General features: G+C 35.3%; 1 protein-coding gene across 5 annotated transcripts in view; it reads right to left on the reverse strand.

The window, feature by feature from the left end:
• The window catches only part of LOC114240479 (protocadherin-like wing polarity protein stan), a 241,376-nt gene that overhangs the window by 111,050 nt on the left and 110,159 nt on the right, over positions 1–20,167 (reverse strand). For all 5 annotated transcript variants that reach the window (XR_016325012.1, XR_016325011.1, XM_089736809.1 and 2 more), the window contains one exon: positions 11,011–11,035. The gene's annotated coding sequence lies outside the window, so the exon portion shown is untranslated. The remainder of the gene's footprint in view (positions 1–11,010; positions 11,036–20,167) is intronic.

The raw sequence follows: 20,167 nt of genomic DNA on the forward strand, positions 1-20,167 counted from the left end.
AAAAAAAAACCGAACGAAACAACTACATATTATATCAGAAAGGTGAAACAGCAGGCCAAAGAGGTGTGGGCTTCTTAATTAAAAAATCATTGAAGAACTTTATACAAGAACTGATAGGCATTTCAGACAGAATAGCAATACTCAACATTAACTTACCAAGATACAAAAAACCCAAAATACAAGCATACGCACCCACAGAATTAGCATTGGAAAGTAAAAGAGAGGGATTTTACTGCACACTATCTGATATTATAAAAAAATATTATAAGAACTTTCTCATAGTCATGGGTGACTTTAATGCACAAGTTGGCTGTAGAGAACCCGGAGAAGAACTGATAATGGGCAAACATGGATTTGGAAAGAGGAGTGCAAACGGACATCGACTAATTGAATTTTTACTACAAAATAACTTAACAATACTAAATTCGCTCTACAAAAAAAAACCCAAAACCAAGTGGACTTGGATATCACGTGATGGCAAATATAAGAATGAAATCGATTTCATAATAACTAACAAACCAAAGTTTTTCCAAGATACACACATTATTCAAAACTTAAATTTTAATACGAACCACCGTATGGTACGTTGCCGTTTAGAAAAGCATCAACCAAAAAGAAGTAGAAATAATATCAAAAATAAATTGACATTAGAACAACACAAAGAAAAAATAGATTCATCGTCCATCAACACACTGAAAGAAATAGTAAACTCGAACAGAAGTGTCACAGAAAAATATGATCACATGGTCACACAACTGTCAAAATTGAGGAAAGTAAATGCAACAAAAGATGTGAAGTTTGGTGCGAAGACAATGGAGCTCCTAGAAGAACGAAAAGTACTTATAACAGACAAATCAAAAACTGAAGAAAACCGTAAGTTAATATCTAAACTGAGCAAATAGATTCGGGAAAGCATAAGAAAGGATAGGAAATTAAGAAGAACGAAAAAATTAGAAGATGAAATTCTAAGAACAGGGGGAACAAGAAAAGCTTTTAAGGAATTAAGAGAACATGGAGTGGAATGGATACCAAAACTAAAAAGCAACAGCTCCAAACAAGCAACAAATCGCAGAAAAATTCAGAGTCTTGCTACAGATTACTATCGAACTCTTTACTCGGACAATGACACCGACCGAGAAAAGATCGCCGATAACGATCCTAGTACCAATAATAAAAAAGTACCACCAGTACTCTTGCAAGAAGTACAGAAAGCCATCATGTCTCAGAAGCCAGAAAAATCTCCAGGACCCGACAATATATCAAATGAGCTGATTAGAGGTAACGAAGAAGAAATAAGCCCAATCCTAACCAAGCTATTCAATGATATTGTAACAACAGGCGTCATCCCAAAACAATGGAATGAGTCACATATCATCGTCCTCCATAAGAAAGGAGATAAAGATGACATTGGCAACTACAGACCAATCAGTCTAATATCAAATGTGTACAAAGTCTTCGCAAAAGTAATTCTAGAAAGAATAACAAGGGCTTTAGACGAAAACCAACCGATCGAGCAGGCAGGATTTAGAAAGAACTACAGCACTATAGACCACATCCACACAATCAAACAAGTTTTGGAAAAATACAATGAATACCAGAAGACTTTGTATATCTGCTTTATAGACTACTCCAAAGCATTTGACAGTATAAAACACAAATTTATTTGGCTGAGTCTAAAACAACAAGGAGTGGACGATATATATATAGAACTAATCAAATCCATCTACAAAAAAAGTAAAAGCAGTATTAAATTAGAGTCAAAAGGAGACCCCTTTCCAATAAACAGAGGCGTAAGACAAGGTGACAATAAAACGTAAAATAAAAAAAAAAATTACACAAAAATGTTAAATTTCATGGTTGTAGTTCGGAAATAAAGGGCTTTATTATTATTATTATTATTATAATATTGGTCAGGATATTAGAGCAAATATGAAATATGATGAAAATAATTTGAAAACGTTCATTAATATTAGTATATTTCTGTTGAAAAATCATGCACACACCCCCATACAAATAAAAACTCTAATGACTATATAATATACATTTTAAACACAGTATTCCACACAGGGACAAGTTTCAATTACGCCACATCACGCACTATATTAGTTATGGTCCCATTATCACCAGCCATTTCTCTTGGATATCAAGCCGGCTTGCCAATGACAGAGATCAGGTATCTACGATAATTTATTCTCAAGTTGTCAGTGGCTTGGTTGTGTCCCGGGCATTACAGACGTCCATAAGCCACTGTGGATACAACCAGGTACTCCGTAAGCTTGTCTAAGGCAATGATAATACAATAAATAATAGTTTAAAAAAAAAACTAATCATAATAACTAATAAATTTTCATAATTTTGAATAAAAAATAGTGTAAGAAAAAATGAAACAATATTTTTACAATAAAATAATTTTTTTCATTTTCTATTTTTTAGTTGGATTTTCAATAAAAGCGTATTTTTTAATTTTCTTTAAACTATTATAATATTTTTAATTTTTTAGTTGAATTTCAATTATTTAATTTTTTTTTAAATATTGAATTGTCATCGGCCCTTAATAAGTATGCCAAATTTCGAGTTAATCCGACGTTTTGAAGGGGGTCAAAATCATGTTCAAAGATTCCGTTACATACTAACATACATACGTCTGAAGCTAATAAAAGCGTATTAAAAACATAATATTAATTTCTACATAAATTAGGAATATTTTTAATTTTTTGTAATTCGTTGGACTAATACTTGTTAAATTAATTATCGATTACTATCACTGACGCTTCAAGATTATTTACACTTGCTGTTTTGTTTTCAACAACAAAAAGAAAAAAACTTGGTTGACAAACGTGACCAAATATTGTACTTAGCTGTTTAGTCTTTGCTTATTTACATATAGATCATCCGAGTTGGAAATTTTGATCTAAAAATGATCCAAAGCTTCCAACGTTGTCAACGTTAGCAACAATATTGTTTTGATGCCAACTTTCCGTCCAATTGGTCCAAGGTAAAAAATTTGATAAGTGGGTGCCGCACGAACCAAACGATCCCCAGGGCGACGAACGCGTTAAGGTATGCGTTGCGTTATTTAAGAGACAGAAATGAAGGGATTTTGAATCGATAAAAAATTGATTTTTTTTGATAATCATAAGAGGTCATCATGTTGGTTAGAGCCTGGTTCAGCACCTAAATAAAGCCCCAAATCAAAAATTAACCCCTAACAAAGACATAGTCACTGTTTAGTGGTTTAGTGCCGGTATAATTCATCACAGCTTCTTACCAAATGGCACCAGCACTACTGCGGATGTGTGCTGTGAGGAACTAGATACAATGATGATGAAGCTCGGGAATCTCCGGTCAACCTTGGTTAATCGCTTGTCCACGCTGCTCCTACACCTCAAAACTCGACCTCACACAGCACAATAGATGGTCTCTAAGCTATAATACTGGTGGTAGGACCCCTTATGAGTCCGCACGGGTAGGTACCACCACCCTGACTATTTCTGTCGTGAAGCAGTAATGCGTTTCGGTTTGAAGGGTGGGGCAGCCGTTGTAACTATACTGAGACCTTAGAACATATCTCAAGGTGGGTGGCGCATTTACGTTGTAACCAATTAACACCAGGAGGGCTGTGAGCTCGTCCGCCCATCTAAGCAATAAAAAAAAGTGCTAGGGTTGGCAGTATTGTATCATCCACCGTACCCATGAGATCGTACACCGACAGACTTTTCTAAAGTTTGAACAGCTTTTTGGCAGGACAAAAAAATTTGAATACTCGAGAGGCAATACTACAAAATACCATTGTAGAACTTGTTGGTTCCCATACATATGCCTTATTTTTTATTGTACCTGTAAGCAGACGAGCATCCAGACCACCTGATTATGAGTGGTTACTGTCGCCCATGGACGTCAGAAATGCCAGGGTAACAACAGCCAGTCCGCTGCCTACCGTTAAGTTCTCTTCACAAACCTCATTTGAAAAAGAAAGAAGAAGGACGCGTCATAGCTAGGGAACACCGTGGAAGGGAGCTCATTCCAAAGCCGTGGTGGACGTAGCAAGAAAGATATTTGGAAACGCACTGCACTAATTGCAAAGCAAAAAATTGAATATTTTTACTTTTTAAATCTTAAATAATTTTCTGACTAAAAAAGTCAAATGTGGCACACGTGATGTAGCGTGACGCTTGTTCAAGAAAATTGACAACTGGCAGTTTTTCAACACAGTCAATAGCATGGGCAACTGCCAACGTGGGGAAGTAAAAACTGTGGCAAAAAAAAAAGTGTCGGAATATATACTTTAGAAAATGCCGTAGCAGCTTGCTGAGCCCAAGATGTAAATGTTGGTTCGAGGACTTTGTTCCGAACGATTTGCTTTTAAAAGGTCGATTCCGGGTGCTCCGCTCCGAGACGGTACCGGGTGCACACGATTTGCGTCTCGGAATTAAAATAAACCGTGTGCTTTTAGAAAGAAATACGTCGAAACAGCTATTGTTATTTTGGTTTGAGCACCAAACCTTATTTTATTTCAGTGTTTGTTTCACCTCGGATGGTTTGTACGTTCAGATAGAAGAAAATCTCACGGTCCATCTAGGGTTAAGGGTTAAGTTAACCCGTAAAGATCACAATGTGAATAGGCTGCCCAATATGAGCTGAGATTAAAATTTAATTAATTGCAAAGTACATATATAAGTTTAGCATACCTAAATCGCTTACAAGCGTGAATATTACTAAACAAATTTCAATCCTCAGAAAATGTTTTCACTTATGGCTTCAAAAAATTTTTAGATATCAATGAGGCTGTAGATTAGATTTGCAACAGTAAAACCGTTTCTTACGTAAACATAATCCATTGCTTCGGAGTAGTAACAAATGTGTTCATGGCATTACTCTGATACGGACTCACAACATTCTCTAATTACAAGTGGCTCTTTAATTCCTAAGTTAATAAAAATACGGCTAGAAAATAGGGCAAACGTTTGAAAAACTTAATAAAATTTAAAGATAAAACTCTCCTTCGTCGGATGCAAGCCCCGTGACTGATGCGGTTGTTTTCAGTGCCATTAACATAGCCAAGAAAAATACAGGCCATTTGTCTGACCGCAGGAACAATTGGATGAAAAGAATACAACAAACATTTATTGGAACCTTAGTAAAGTATCGGGAAATGGAATGGTACTCGTATAGTATTATTTTTATAGCTTTTAGTAAATAGAAGATGAGTATGCTAATTTGAAATGCGTTACTAAGTTCAGTCGATAGATTTATTTATAATTCTAGTGCTATTGTAATAGTTGCAATCTGTTATTAGTATAATGGGTTTGATTTCAGTAACCAACCATTTCATCTTACTTCTGGTGCCATCATTTTACTGGTGGGTACCACCTCGTCCACCCATCTAAGCAATAAAAAAATGATGTGTGGTGTCGTGGGACACCGGATAGGAACGAAGTTCCTTATAAAAAGATTAATTTTAAGTTCAATTCGAGGTATAAAAAAAAAATTATTCTGGTATACATTTTTTATTATGATTTTTTTATTGATAAAAAAAAACTACTTTTCGAAGTTATCAACTTTATTTCGTTCACAATGATTTATAAAAAATATAATGTAATAAAAAATATGTTATTTTTTTTACGTTATTACAAAGTTAAGTAGTACACTGTGTGCATTACTACTAAAAATCTTACGTTACGGACTTTTTTTCCAGTTAGGGTAACCCTCCGCATCGTCCCATAAGGAACTTCGTTCCAAAAAATATAGATTTTTAACGTATAATGGGAAAATCCCGTAGTTTTTATGCTATATGCCCAATATGGCCGCGTATGAATGCAGATGATACGGTTTTGCGCTCCCGAATGGGTGGTGTTTTCCATTACAGAACGCTACGAACGACTCGGAGACGCTAAAGTTATCACTTTATAGGGCATTAAGCTCGAATGTATGGTGAATACATGAATTTAATATCGACACCACTCGGTAACACAGTTTCAACGTAAAATTTATACGAATTTAATGATTATAGCTGTATTATGTTTTATGGGCCGCTGAAAGAGAATAATGTTGTCATAAGATTTATGTATGGTTCTGTTTTACTTCTACGTTTGTTACTTAAATTATTTAACATTGATAACATAACATCTTAAAATTTGCATACTACTGCTGTGTCTTCATTTTATACGGATTGTTTTAAAATTTCATTATACTATTATTATTTAAATTATATTATCATTATTATTACACAAGTAGTCAGTAAATCGTAGTATTTGTTAGAAGAATAGAAATCTAAAGGTATTTTATGAAATAGTGTGACAATGAAATAATATATATCTACTATTTCAGCATATTCGAATAAGAATGTTAATGAATAAGTAAATAAATAAATAATTAACTGGGAACAAACCACGCACGATCATCCGGCCCCAAATTAGGATTCCTTGTATTATGAGTACCAGAAACTGACATACATATTTATATATACAGATATAGATAAATAATAAACACCCAGACAAAGAACAATCAAACCTGTTCATAACACGAATCAAAGCTCTAACAATTGCACCGCCGAGTCAGTCGCAAATAAAGAAACATATTATGAAATATATTATTCACTAAAACATGAGATAAAAGTAAACAAGCTACACAGATCATAACGCCCGCCAGCATTTCCACATTCAACCCTACATTGTTCGTTTTAAACCAATACGAGTTCGCAAATCTCATATGTCAGAGGTTTTTAGAGCTTCCGCAGACCGCGGACTTAGTTTAATGAGCGAAAGCGGTCACTAACGAATGGTGGGTTAGATCATTTGTTATTGTTCGCGAAAGAATTTGGACGTTTCTCGTGTAGGTATTATTAGAATATTTTAAATATTAACAAAAGATTTAGCGCCCTTATTGTTTTGGTTTTTCGTATTATATACTTAGTCTGGCCATAAATACTGTTACAATTAAAAATAAACAAAATATTACATTTGAATTTGGAATCTGTAATTTTTATATGATTGCTCATTGAGTGTTCTCATTTTGGCGCCAATACATTGTACAATATTTTGCGATATTAAAATGGAGTGGGGTGATAAAGAGAACCGAATCGCTGTGATTGCATTACACAAAGTAGGTATGGAGCCAAATGCAATTTTTAAAACTCTCCATACGCTTGGTATTAGTAAAATGTTTGTGTACCGGGCTATTAATAGGTGCAATGAGGCCTCCTCTGTTTGTGACAGAAAAAGATCTGGCCGTCCACGTAGTGTTCGTACGAAAAAGGTGGTCAAAGCAGTAAGGGAAACAATTCGAAGAAATCCTGTCCGAAAGCAAAATATTTTATCTCGGGAGATGAAGATAGCACCTAGAACCATGTCGCGTATTTTAAAAGGTGACTTAGGAGTCGCAGCCTATAAGAGACGTACTGGTCATTTCTTAACTGATAATTTAAAAGAGAATAGGGTGGTAAAATCGAAACAACTACTGAAGCGGTACGCAAAGGGAGGTCATAGAAAATATTTGTTTACGGATGAGAAATTTTTTACAACTGAGCAACATTTTAACAAACAAAATGACCGTATTTATGCTCAAAGCTCTAAAGGAGCTTCCCAATTAGTCGACAGAGTGCAACGTGGCCACTATCCGACTTCAGTGATGGTTTGGTGGGGTATTAGCTATGAAGGAGTGACTGAGCCATTCTTTGGTGAAAAAGGTACCAAAACATCGGCACAAGTGTATCAAGATACCATTCTTGAAAAGGTAGTGAAGCCCCTTAACAACACCATGTTCAATAATCAAGAATGGTCCTTCCAGCAAGACTCGGCGCCAGGTCATAAAGCTCGGTCTACGCAGTCTTGGTTGAAAACGAACGTTTCGGACTTCATAAGAGTTGAAGACTGGCCGTCGTCTAGTCCCGATCTTAATCCGCTGGATTATGAATTATGGTCAGTTTTAGAGAGTACGGCTTGCTCTAAACGCCATGACAATTTGGAGTCCCTAAAACAATCCGTACGATTGGCAGTGAAAAATTTTCCCATGGAAAGAGTGCGTGCTTCTATTGATAACTGGCCTCAACGTTTAAAGGACTGTACTGCAGCCAATGAAGACCACTTCGAATAAGCTTTTTATACTTTAAATTGTTTTATATTTATGTATTAAACTAACACACTGTAAAAGTAATAAATGTTATTTGCAATAGATTTTTTTTTATTTTTTATTTTAACAGAATTTATGGCCAGACTAAGTACATGTGTGTACATTAGTCTCGGGATAAACAATTTAAACATTATTATCAAGCAAGGAGCAACGTGGTTATATTTTTATGATAATAAAACCAGAGACCAGTGTAGCCGCAGCTAAGATTTTTTAAGGTATTATGTTTTTAGTGTTGATACACCTGACCATCACTAAAACAAATCAAAGTGATTGTGGCCAACTATAACGAAATATAAAGTGTAAATAATTGAAAGTTTAGAACAAAATGTGTGGCCACTAAGGTAATCGGTGTCTTTTCAACATGTCTTTATTACCACTGTACCATGTTGCAAGTTTAGTAGAATGAGAATTTCTTAGGAAGATAAAGGAAGGACACAATTCTTACCAATTAATAGCAAATGATACTTCTAAGAGAACGGAACTGGATCGTCGTATCATATTATTAATCATGAAAGATCTTCTGGTGCTGCTTTTAGAAGCCACATCCATAAAATCGTAGTTCCGCAAAATTCGTTGTACTATCATGTTAATATGACTAACAAAGTGACGTAATTTATAGTGTTACTTAATTGAAGCGAACGTGAAAGATGATCCTACACTTAGAGAGACTGAGCGGATGTTTTTGTTCCTATTAATGTAGATGTTTTTAAGACTCTGTGTGCAATGGTTTAACTAATCTTGGGGTCTTTAGTCAATTATTAACATTTCCTGCAATTAGGCCATGTGATCCCGCATCTATTCGTTTGATGGACCTCTCGAGTGATTTGTCTTCATGTGCCGAGAACTTACGCAACGAATAGAAGTTACTTTGTGTGGGCATTTTGAGGGAGACCCATGTCCAGCAATGGACGTCTGTGGGCTGATAGAATAGGCATTTTTATGTCAACTATCCTAGATTTAAGTTTTTTCATTCAAGTTTTACATCGCATGGTCTCAAGCTTATTATTTCTTGTGTTATGGACAACGGAGATATAATCATTCGGGTTACTAATCATTCGAAAAACGCGATGATGAAATTTTGAAGTTTTACGATTTTTTTAGAACACAATATGTATATTATGTGCTCTGGAGAATATTAACGTATTTTTTTCTAAATTCAGATCCTCTGGCCGACGTACATAGATGATTTCGTTTGGGTTTTTTTAGTATCTAAAAAATAAATAAATCCGTACGTATAAAATTAACACGTCACAGTCAACTTATATTCACATTAACACCTTTTACAAAAACAACACCATGTACCTATGTATATATTATTCCCGTAATTCTCGACATCCTTGAATCTCCTAATGATATATTAGATCATATACCAAGCCCTTATTCTTTCATAAAAGTTATGGTCACGTCCTTATTACAGTAACAAGATGACAAGATGTCATAGCTGTTGATAAAGGGACTGTATTTGCATGTAATTGGAACCAAATGATGGCCATTACGGTTTGATTAAATTATTTTCATCGCGTCGCTTTCAAGGGGGAATTGTACGGTTTCTCGGAGATGTATGCGTGGTTTGATTAACTTTGGCTTCAAAATACTTTTTTGGCCCACGCGTTTCTTATTTTATTGATCCTTAAGATTGAAAGCACTTGAAAGGCTATCCCATTTGCAATGGCAATGTTACAGTCAGAAAAGATACAGAAAATATCAGTTGAATAACAGATCTATTTTAAGTACGGCACACCGAATGTAAGTTTTTAATGATAAAATTATCTATATACATATATAAAAATGAACTGCCGTTCGTTAGTCTCGCTAAAACTCGAGAACGGCTGAACCGATTTGGCTAATTTTGGTCTTGAATTATTTCTGAAAGTCCAGAGAAGGTTTAAAAGGTGGATCAATATGAAAACGCTCGGAATTAAATAAAAATAACAATATTGTTTTTCCTTTGATGTATCCCCCTTTCGACGGATTTCTTTTGTTTGTTTTAAGTTTATTTTATACACAAGCTTAGGTCTTTTATTTATCGATTGAGGTACTACGAAGTCTGCCGGGTCAGCTAGTTATATATAAATTAGGAATAAATTAGGCGATAGGTAGTGGCCTGGTTGTGCTTCTGGCGTTGCTGATGTCCACGAGCGACAGTGAACACTCACAATCAGGAGGCCCGTATCTTCATACAAAGCTGAGCTTCATACAAGCAATAACTGAGCATGGATCTCAAACAGAGCATTGTTTCCACTTGAAGTAAGTTTCGCGGTATTCAGAGAAATGGAAAGGAAAAATCTTGATTTTAAATTTCTACAACGTCTAGACTTTTCATTCGACTCGTTCTCAGGCCGGTAATGAGATTTTAATTTAAAGCATTTTTAAACATTTTCATAAAATACAGCTTCTGTAAATTCTCCCGCGGAAATTCTTTGCATGCTTTATATTTGTTTTGTTTTTAAATTTACTAGTCTGAATTCTGAGATAAGTTTGAATATTTGAAATACCAAACAACCAACTAAAATCCGGGATATTCAAATTTAAATTATTCAATATTGACCCATTTTGTTTATAATATTGTAAAGCGAAGTTTAATCTATTTCTTACTTCTTTTACTTCTACTACTCTATTTCTACTACTTCTACTTCTTCTTTAAAAATTCCAAAAAACATCAAGTTAGGAGATCCTACACCAAAAGTATGGACTGCTTTTGAAATTCTCCTGACCCCGCACCCTAATTTCCGCTGAAATTTACTGCCGGTAGGCACACACGGGTAAGCATCACTATCCTAGAAGGATGGGACAGCTAGCTAGCTAATATTGAGATGAGATATCTATCCTCTGTTCCCGGTCCTGCGAGCTCGGAAAAAAGAAATTATAAAAATGATAACTCACATTAAAATGAAATCCTCGGCTGAATCTGAAACAAAATAAAAAATTAAGATCTCAACAGACGTTATTATATACAACAGAATATCAGTAGCATTAATTCGGGGCATCTGAACCATACGTTCCGAAGTATCCCAAACAAACAGCTCTGACGTTAGCTAATTGGTCAACCATGAAACTCAATATGAGTAGTGAGCTGCAGGACGTACTGTCCATCACAGAAGCCTTATATTTAAAAGTAGGTGAATTTGCAGTGCTCTGAAAATTATTTAAGAGATATAAATATACGTTCTTATAAACTAGCAATGCTGAAATAGACTGCAAGGTGGCTGTTTTTGTAAAAAAATACAAACACTCTTTAAAAGCAAATTCTTTCGTGATTGTTTCTAGCGAAACTCAATCATGGCTTGGAACAAGGATTGTACCCAAATTGATTGTATTTATTTATTATTATTATTATTTTAGAGAACCCGTTTGAGTACAGGTTATTAAAATATTTATAGATACTTTTTTTTCAAATTTTCATCATACGGAAATGAGAAAATATCTTTTTAAAAAGGATTTTAATATGAAATAGACATACAAAGATTGACGATAACAATGACCGCAATCGTGCCGTGTGGAATTAGGAATAGGACTGACTGGATAGGAATGGGATTGTTCTCTAATAAAGGATCGTAAGTGCTGATGCTATTCGGGAAAGGTGATTATGGAAGCAAAGCTAGGAATCAGAGGGTCTTATAACAGTACGTAAAAAGTGTAGAAACTTTTCTCTTCGACTGTCCTCATGCATATAAAAATCAAATACGATCGCTCTCCTGCACGGTGTACAGGTTTGTTTGTCTATCAAAACTGTTAAATCAATAGCTGTTCGTTAATATTGTCCGTGTTGTTTCCGTTAAAATAGCTACAAATTTAATCGATTGAAAGAAGTGGATATTATTTTTCAGTTCGAACGCAGTTTATAAAATTAACTCAAAATATCTTGAAGTGTGACCCGTAGTAGTAGAGTAGAATGGTGTTTGACTTCGTTTGTTTAAAAAGAAACTGTGAATAATAAAAAAATAGTTTAAAAAAACTAACAAAATACGCTTTCATAATTTTTTTTTATAAAAAATGATTTTATATATTATATTATATCCTGAAAAGCACCCCACACTTTTTTTTACAGTAAAATATTTTTTCTTACACTATTTTTAATACAAATTTATTTTATATTTTTTAGTTGGATTTTCTATAAAATCGTATTTTGTTAGTTTTTTTAAACTACATACTATTTATTTTTCATTTTTTTAGTTAAATTTAAATTTTTTCAATTTTTTTTTATATTTTAAATTGTCATCGATCCATAATAAGCATACCAAATTTCGAGTTAATCCGACGTTTTGAATGGGGTCAAAATCATGTTCAAAGATTCCGTTACATACCTACGTCTGAAGCTAATAAAAGCGTATTAATTAACTCAAAATATCTAGATGTAGAATGGTGTTTGACTTCCTTTGCTTAAAAAGAAACTGTGAATAAAAATATGTACGTTTTTTCTTGAATTCCGGTGCCGCAAAATGTATTATCATAAATGCTAAAAGTAAACTTACTACATAAAAAAAAAACGTTCGTGTATTCAACGACATAACTCAACTAATATCAAGGATCTAAGCTACTCCGCTTTCGAAAATTAGTTGAACTATAATAAATGTCGTGATCCGCGGAGCTATTTACATAATGAGATGATTTGTATTCGGCCTTTGCCTCGTGTTTTTAGATGACTGCGGCCGATTCTTAATTAAACAGCTGACGAGGACCGCAATGTTTCAGTCTAAGATACATGGACACTTGAACGTACTGCGTTATTTAAGCAAGTTTGCTTATATGGGTGGACGAGCTCACAGCCCACCTGGTGTTAAGTGGTTACTGGAGCCCATAGACATCTAGAACGTAAATGCGCCTCCCACCTTGAGATATAAGTTCTAAGGTCTCAAGTATAGTTACAACGGTTGCCCCACCCTTCAAACCGAAACGCATTACTGCTTCACGGGAGAAATAGGGGTGGTGGTACCTACCCGTGCGGACTCATAAGAGGTCCTACCACCAGTAAAGTAAAACGATAAACTTGTAGTAATAATAACGTTCAATAAAAATATATGTAATTTAAAATTTAGTGTGCTAATAATCCGCCACATTGCATCTGCTCGGATAGACAAGATTGATGGGCGTAGCTAAGAAAATTAATTAAGTCGCGTTAAGTTTAAATATCGTTTGGAGCCTTCGGGTCTACGAAGGAGCTTCGGTCCTACGTGTTTGTTACCCCATGTTCACCGGGGAGTGCTCTGAGGAATTGTTTGGGATGCCGTCATTACGTGTTTGCCATCGCACCGCCCGCCATCGCGGCAGAGCTCATCCATAGTGACTATCAAAGATATTTTTGCCATGTACCGCCAAAGGTGGAACGGATCACCTTTCTCGGTGTTTCCTGAGCGTCGTGTCATGTCTTTCTTCAAGCGAAGTTTGCGGAGAATACTTTTAAGTTGGCAGCCTGGCTATACCTCTGACGTTGTTGATACCATGAGCGACCACGTAGCCACTCGTCTGCTTATAATGGCTCTCTAATAATTCAAACCTGAAGCGGAGTTTTTTCTGGTAATGGTTTTTTGTTTTCTGTTTAACCCTTCTATGGGCGAAACGATAAAAGACTTTATTTATTTATTGCTTAGATGGTTGGACGAGCTCACAGCCCACCTCGTGTTAAGTGGTTACTGGAGCCCATAGACATCTACAACGTAAATGCCGCCACCCACCTTGAGATATGAGTTCTAAGGTCTCAGTATAGTTACAACGGCTGCCGAAACAGAAACGCATTACTGCTTCACGGCAGAAATAGGTCGACATCGGTACCTACTTACATCATAAACCCGTCTCAAAAACGTTTTATTAGCCTTGCGGTTTTATCTATGGAAAAACGAAGACCTTGCTTAAATTCCGTTAATTTTTCGGGTTTCCCTTTTGAAAAATATCTGGCTGGCTGCCTAAAGTGAACTAATTCGGGAGGTATCCAAGCAAAGGGGACACAGGGGTTCAAATTGCAGGGTTTATTATATTCTTGGGGCGGAGAAATTGTGGAATTACACAGAGACGGGGAGGGCCGCGCAAAATGTTGTATGAAATTATTTGAGACCATTTTTTTAACGTAGTTTCTTTTGTATTTTTAGAAAGGCTGAAAGGTTGTGCTTATTGTTTTCAATTTGCTTACCAGAAAACATTATCTTGATTGGAACAGTGAACACTGAAGTAAGCGGCTAAAGATTTATTTAAAACTTAAAACAAGGAAAGTATTTAAACAGTGGAAACTAGTTACTACTAGTAACTACAACCTAAAGATTTTTATTTATTTAAATGCTTTTAAATATTCTCAATTAATATAATACTATATAATTATTAATACACAATTGTAACTATACATGAGACCTTACAATTTATATTTCAAGGTGAGTGGCGCATTTACGGTGTAGATGTCTATGGGCTCCAGTAAACACTAACACCAGGTGGGCTGTGAGCTCGTCTAACCATCTAAGAAATAAATAAATAAACACTTTATTAATATGAATCAGCTTACTTTATCAGCATACTTCACTTTAAAATATAACACTACGACAACAATGTTAAATAATTAACATTTTAATTAAAAAGGAAACAGTCAGTCCAAACAGTTAAAATGCGTCTTTATTTCCTTCATAACTGAAAGCAGCCTTAATATTAGTAAGTCAATAATTTTGCCTCTAATTAGCAAGGTACGGTATAAAGAGCTTTTGAGCACGTCGGCACAAGGACCAATTTCGCAAGACCTCGCCTTGCTTGAGGCTGACTGCTGTGTGCAGGTCTTTGTAGCTTTGTTGTGTTTCGCTTTAATATTTTAATGCCTTTATCAAGTTGTTGGTAGTAGGTAATCGCGACGGGACATCGGCACTCCTTTCGCTACACACGGCCGTACATCTCGCAAAACATATTATTTAATTCCATATGATAATTTTATGTTTAAGAGTGTCTTAATATTTTATGTATTTATTTTTTGGCTCACTATACAATCATTTAAATGAAAACTATGAAATTGCATTTTTATTAATAAGAAAATAAAATATTTAAAGTAAATTTAATTAATTTTCAGATTTGAATATGTGATTTACGAATTATTTATTGATTAGATTTAATGTAATGCTAAATATGTAGAACTGAAAGTTCTGGCATGAAAATGAAATGTCACTTTTGGATTATATCGTATTATTAGTACTAGTGGTCCGGCAGTAGTCGAAATTCGACTATAATTAATTGAAATTATTAGTTTGAATATTACTAAGATTCTATTGTTAAAGACTTATGTAGGTACTTCTAAAACTCACAGATTTCGCCAAGACTATAGACTAGAGACAAACAATATTAATCTATTCTCAATTTGACCACAGACTTTAAGCAATAACAAAAGTTTGATAATAAACAAAGATTATATATATATAATGTGTGATTGTGTGTGTGATATACAGGGTGGTGCGAGTAATGTGTTTATTTATTGATCTGATGTATTAATAATGCGTAATTTAAAAAATTAGCATTCTGCACTCCTTTATATTCTCTATAGGTGTGGCAAATTTCATACTCCTCCTTCCGCGCAATTTTCGTAAAAAGGGGTACAAAGTTTTTGTTTGACATGTTAATATGTATATAGGGCTGCAGGGCGGGATCGATGGAGACAGTTGGTTGACGAAATCGGACGGAGTCACGATCCTCAGCAGTGAGGAACCGATCGAAGAGAGAGAGATGTATATAGTATAATCAAAGGTCAGATTACAAATTGTTATTACATTGTAGCTGTGTATGTTAGTCAAACTTTACGTTCTTGTGTTCTCACGGCCTCCCAGATACTTCCCCCTTGAAGCTATATTTCATGCAACTTCCCGAACGTAATGACGGTCTCGCTTTAGTAACGAGCATGTGTGCCAACTTGTCGGCGGTACACGATTGCCTTAAGTTAGCTTTAACTTTACCTGTTTATAATAGTTTTGAATGTGTGCTATTCGCGCAGCTGAGTGCGCCTGAAACTTGTTACGAGATGCATTAGGAACAGAAATAACTTTTCAAATGTACCTTTTGTTATTTATCATCCGTATTTAGTGCACTATAGCACTCAGAGCCCTGAAAAAGGGATACTTTAAGACAAATAGTTTTTTGTATCATCATTAAAATTTAATCAATTTGTCTATAAAAAATAAAGACTTTTGTGATGTGTTTAGTTACACAATAATTAAATGCCTTAACTTTAAAAACATATAAGTTTAGGGGCATCTGCTACAAGATGTCGATAGTTTCCATACAAAAAAACTATCGACATCTTTATTTTTTATAGGCAAATTGATTAAATTTTAATGATTCGTGGTTTCTGAAAATATACAAAATTCTTCATTAAAAATAAATTAATGGATAGGCTATTTGTTACTGCCATCTACAGAAGCAATGAGAAACTAATCGAAGCGAAGCCATCTAGTAGCCGACACCCGTAAACGTTTTTGTTGAGTGCTTGAGTTGCTTATCTATAATTAATTTATGTGTATTATCTATGATAGCATTTTTGACAAGATTTGATGGAAAATTATGGCCAGGCCAAATTTTTTTTTTATTGCCTTTGTAGGCAGACGAGCATATGGCCCACCTGATGGTGAGTGGTTACCGTCGCCCATGGACTTCAGCAATGCCAAGGGCAGAGCCAAGCCGCTGCCTACCGAGATATAACTAACTACCAAATAATGTTTGCTACATTAGGTATCCCATAGATATTTTAAAACAATTACCCATGAGTATTTGCAATATGAACGGATAGAGAAAATCTAGCTAAATCCGTATTAATTTCAGGATTTTTTTCATACTTGGAAATTCTGAACAACATAAATTTTTCGTCGACGCCCTTACGGATCCATCAGATCCATAACTCTTGCATTAGACATTAGCTCCTACCTGCAACCTTACTTAAGCATCAGTCCGCTGAGTTTCTCGCCGGATCTTCTATCAGAACCGAATTTTAAAAAAAGTAATTGATTGAGCAATTGGTGAACTGAAATATCTTTCCCTTTGTAAACGGAAAACGTTTGAAAACGAAAAAGATCGCATTTTTTTTCTATTGCTTATGTGGGTGGACGAGCTCACAGCCCACCTGGTGTTAAGTGGTTACTGGAGCCCATGGACATCTACAACGTAAACGCGCCACCCACCTTGAGATATAAGTTCTAAGGCAACGGCTGCCCCACCCTTCAAACCGAAACGCATTACTGCTTCACGGCAGAAATAGGCAGGGCGGTGGTACCTACCCGCGCGGACTTTTTTTTTTTTTTTTCCTACCTATGCTGATAGCCTTGAGAGGCTATTTCAACGTACCCTAGCTTGTGTAGGTGAGCTCGCGGGGCTCAAACCGGAGAATTGCTAACACCGCCCTAGCAAGAGCAGTGCTTCGCAGAATCTACCACCGGATCGGAAGCGCGACCCACTGAGAAGATCCGGCGAGAAACTCAGTGGGCTGTGTCTGTGGGTTAATTCGCTCGTCGAGCCCTTCGTCGCAAGCGACGGGTTCGACGAGGACGGTGACCGGTGCTTGTATTGCCTAAAAGCACCGTTAAAGGATCAGGAGGATCCGTGATGATGTGCTTTGGGCGACGTCGACGGTTTACCAATCGGTCTACAGGATCGGGTATGTAATTTCCAGCGGCTACGATGAGAGGGTTCTCATGTCGTGCCGCCTTCTCAAAGTGGCGCAGCGATGCCGACTGTAGATACTTACTGACGGGGTCGAGCTCCAGGTCATCGTGGAGGTCCACGTTCCTCTGGAACCATGGTGCTCCGACGGCTATCCTGCAGAATCGGGATTTTAAGAGGTCCTACCACCAGTAAATTGACAAGAGGTCCTACCACCAGTAAAATTTCCTAAACTTGTGCTTAGACAACACATTGTAATTTGACCAAACAGAAGCAATGCTAATGCGAGTGCCCCTATTTTGTTACATCAATTGACCTAATGTATATTTCGGACCTGAACGTTGGTTGAATACAAAATCCGATCGAAATGCAGTCAATCTTTTCTCGTCTTTACGATTGTAATCTCACTTTTATAGGCCGTAAAGCCAGGAGTAGCGCTGGTCGAATTAAATCGTTTGATATCTTAACGGAGATGCATAGATTTTTCAAGTAAGCTTTTTCTTTTAATATATCGTACTTTTAGTATTGAAGTGGCTTAATACAATATTTAAATTATTTTGGTAGCTCCAAAAATGTAATTGACTATTTGTAATTTTTAAGTTAGGTATTCGATTTTAAATACTTTAATGTATGCGCTTGATTAAACGAGACGGAAAGAGTACGTTTGTCCTTTTCTGGACTTAAAGAGACTGTTTAATTTTAATTAACAGATAGAATACATGCTCATAGGACGTTCGAAGTATAAAACTCATTTTCTTAAATTTTTTAGCTCAGCCACTTAAATTCTAAAGGTGCGATATATCATACCTTTTTTGTTTTTATTCCGCAATTAATTGTCGTATTCGTGAGTTTGCCGATGGTTGTTTTAGGAGTGGTTTACATAAATAGTTTGTCTAGTACAATCAGGCGAGTAAATCGGAAACCAATATTTACGACTCTTGTAATCAAATGTTACGAGTTTTGCCAATCGAATATAATCGAAGGGCGAAGGTTTCTTCGTAATGTCTCCTTAAATATCGCTGTTACGATATTACAAGATTGTATCATCGTGTGAACAGTTGAGGTTTAACTACACTACCAAATACTTCATATCGTCGTATACAATATTAACACCAGTCGATTTACGTGTTTGAATTAATGTGTAAATCAACCGAGCAACATAATTATAGAATTCAACCCTTAGAGCATGAACCGTCGATATATCGACTCTCTATTATTGCAAAGTGTGGAGCGTCGGGATATCGACTATTTCGTATTTTGATTACTCGTATAGGTATCAGGTATCGGTCTGTACGGACGTGTCTTAGCGCGCGCGTATATAACGTTTTTAATAAGTTAATGACATTTATTTTATAAATGAGCATTTAAAATTATTTTATTGTTCATTTAGCAATAATTTTTTTATGTTAAAGTTTTTTATAACGGTACTTTTTTTTTTCAAAAATCCTTTAGTAATTTCTGCAAAATATGTGAAAATAAATTCACTCACTCAAAGCGTTATGTTGGTAGTCGTGCAATCATAACTTTTTTCATGTTTAGATAGACCGAGCGAGTGTAAGCACTTGCATATCAAAACGTAATTAACATTGAAAATCGCTCAACAGGCAGGTGTACTTTGTACAGTAGGCGGTCTTATCGCTCAAAGCGATTTCTTTTAGATAATCGTTTGCATCTAGGGAATTCTAAAAAAGATAAGGCAGGTATCTTGCGGTGTACTATTATTAATAAGATTTCAGATAGATCTAACAAAACATAATATTACTTAAATATAAATGTACACAATGAACATATACTTACAATATAAGATCTGTTTAGCTGTGATATACGCTTTACATAATATGGACAATGAGTTCTATCTAAAGTCGATAGAGAAACTCATAATAAAATTACACAGAAAGCAACGCACACTGAACGTATTTAATTGAAATTGAAAATATTTAAACATAGTACAAGCAATCATCCTTCATATTCCTTGTGAAGGAATGTACATTGGACATTTATAGTTCATTTTCTATGAGAAAACAAGGAGAAACAAACAAAGAGCCGCGATCTTTTTCCGGGAACCTTTTGTTGGAACTTTATCTGTTTGCTGCATGCAGATTTTATTCGACAGAAATTTAATAATGTTACGGAATACGTTTCGATGTTGTTAAATTGAGAAATAACCGTAGTAATTAAAATTACTTTTACAGTTTAATCTCAGCTTTTTTACTGACATTTTTTTACTTTCGACATTTTCAATACTTTACACTTTTCGTGGTCACGGACGACTAAGCTGAGTGATATCAGCTTATCTATACATCTATACATACAAATAAAATTAGAGTGTCTGTTTGTAATATTGAAATAACCGCTCTTTACTACATGCATATGAATATATATACGGTAAATACACCAAAATAACATTTTTTACAATTTTTGTCTGTCTGTCTGT

This window comes from Bombyx mandarina, chromosome 22, assembly GCF_030267445.1.
Source record: "Bombyx mandarina strain Sakado chromosome 22, ASM3026744v2".
Classification (NCBI taxonomy): Eukaryota; Metazoa; Arthropoda; class Insecta; order Lepidoptera; family Bombycidae; genus Bombyx; species Bombyx mandarina.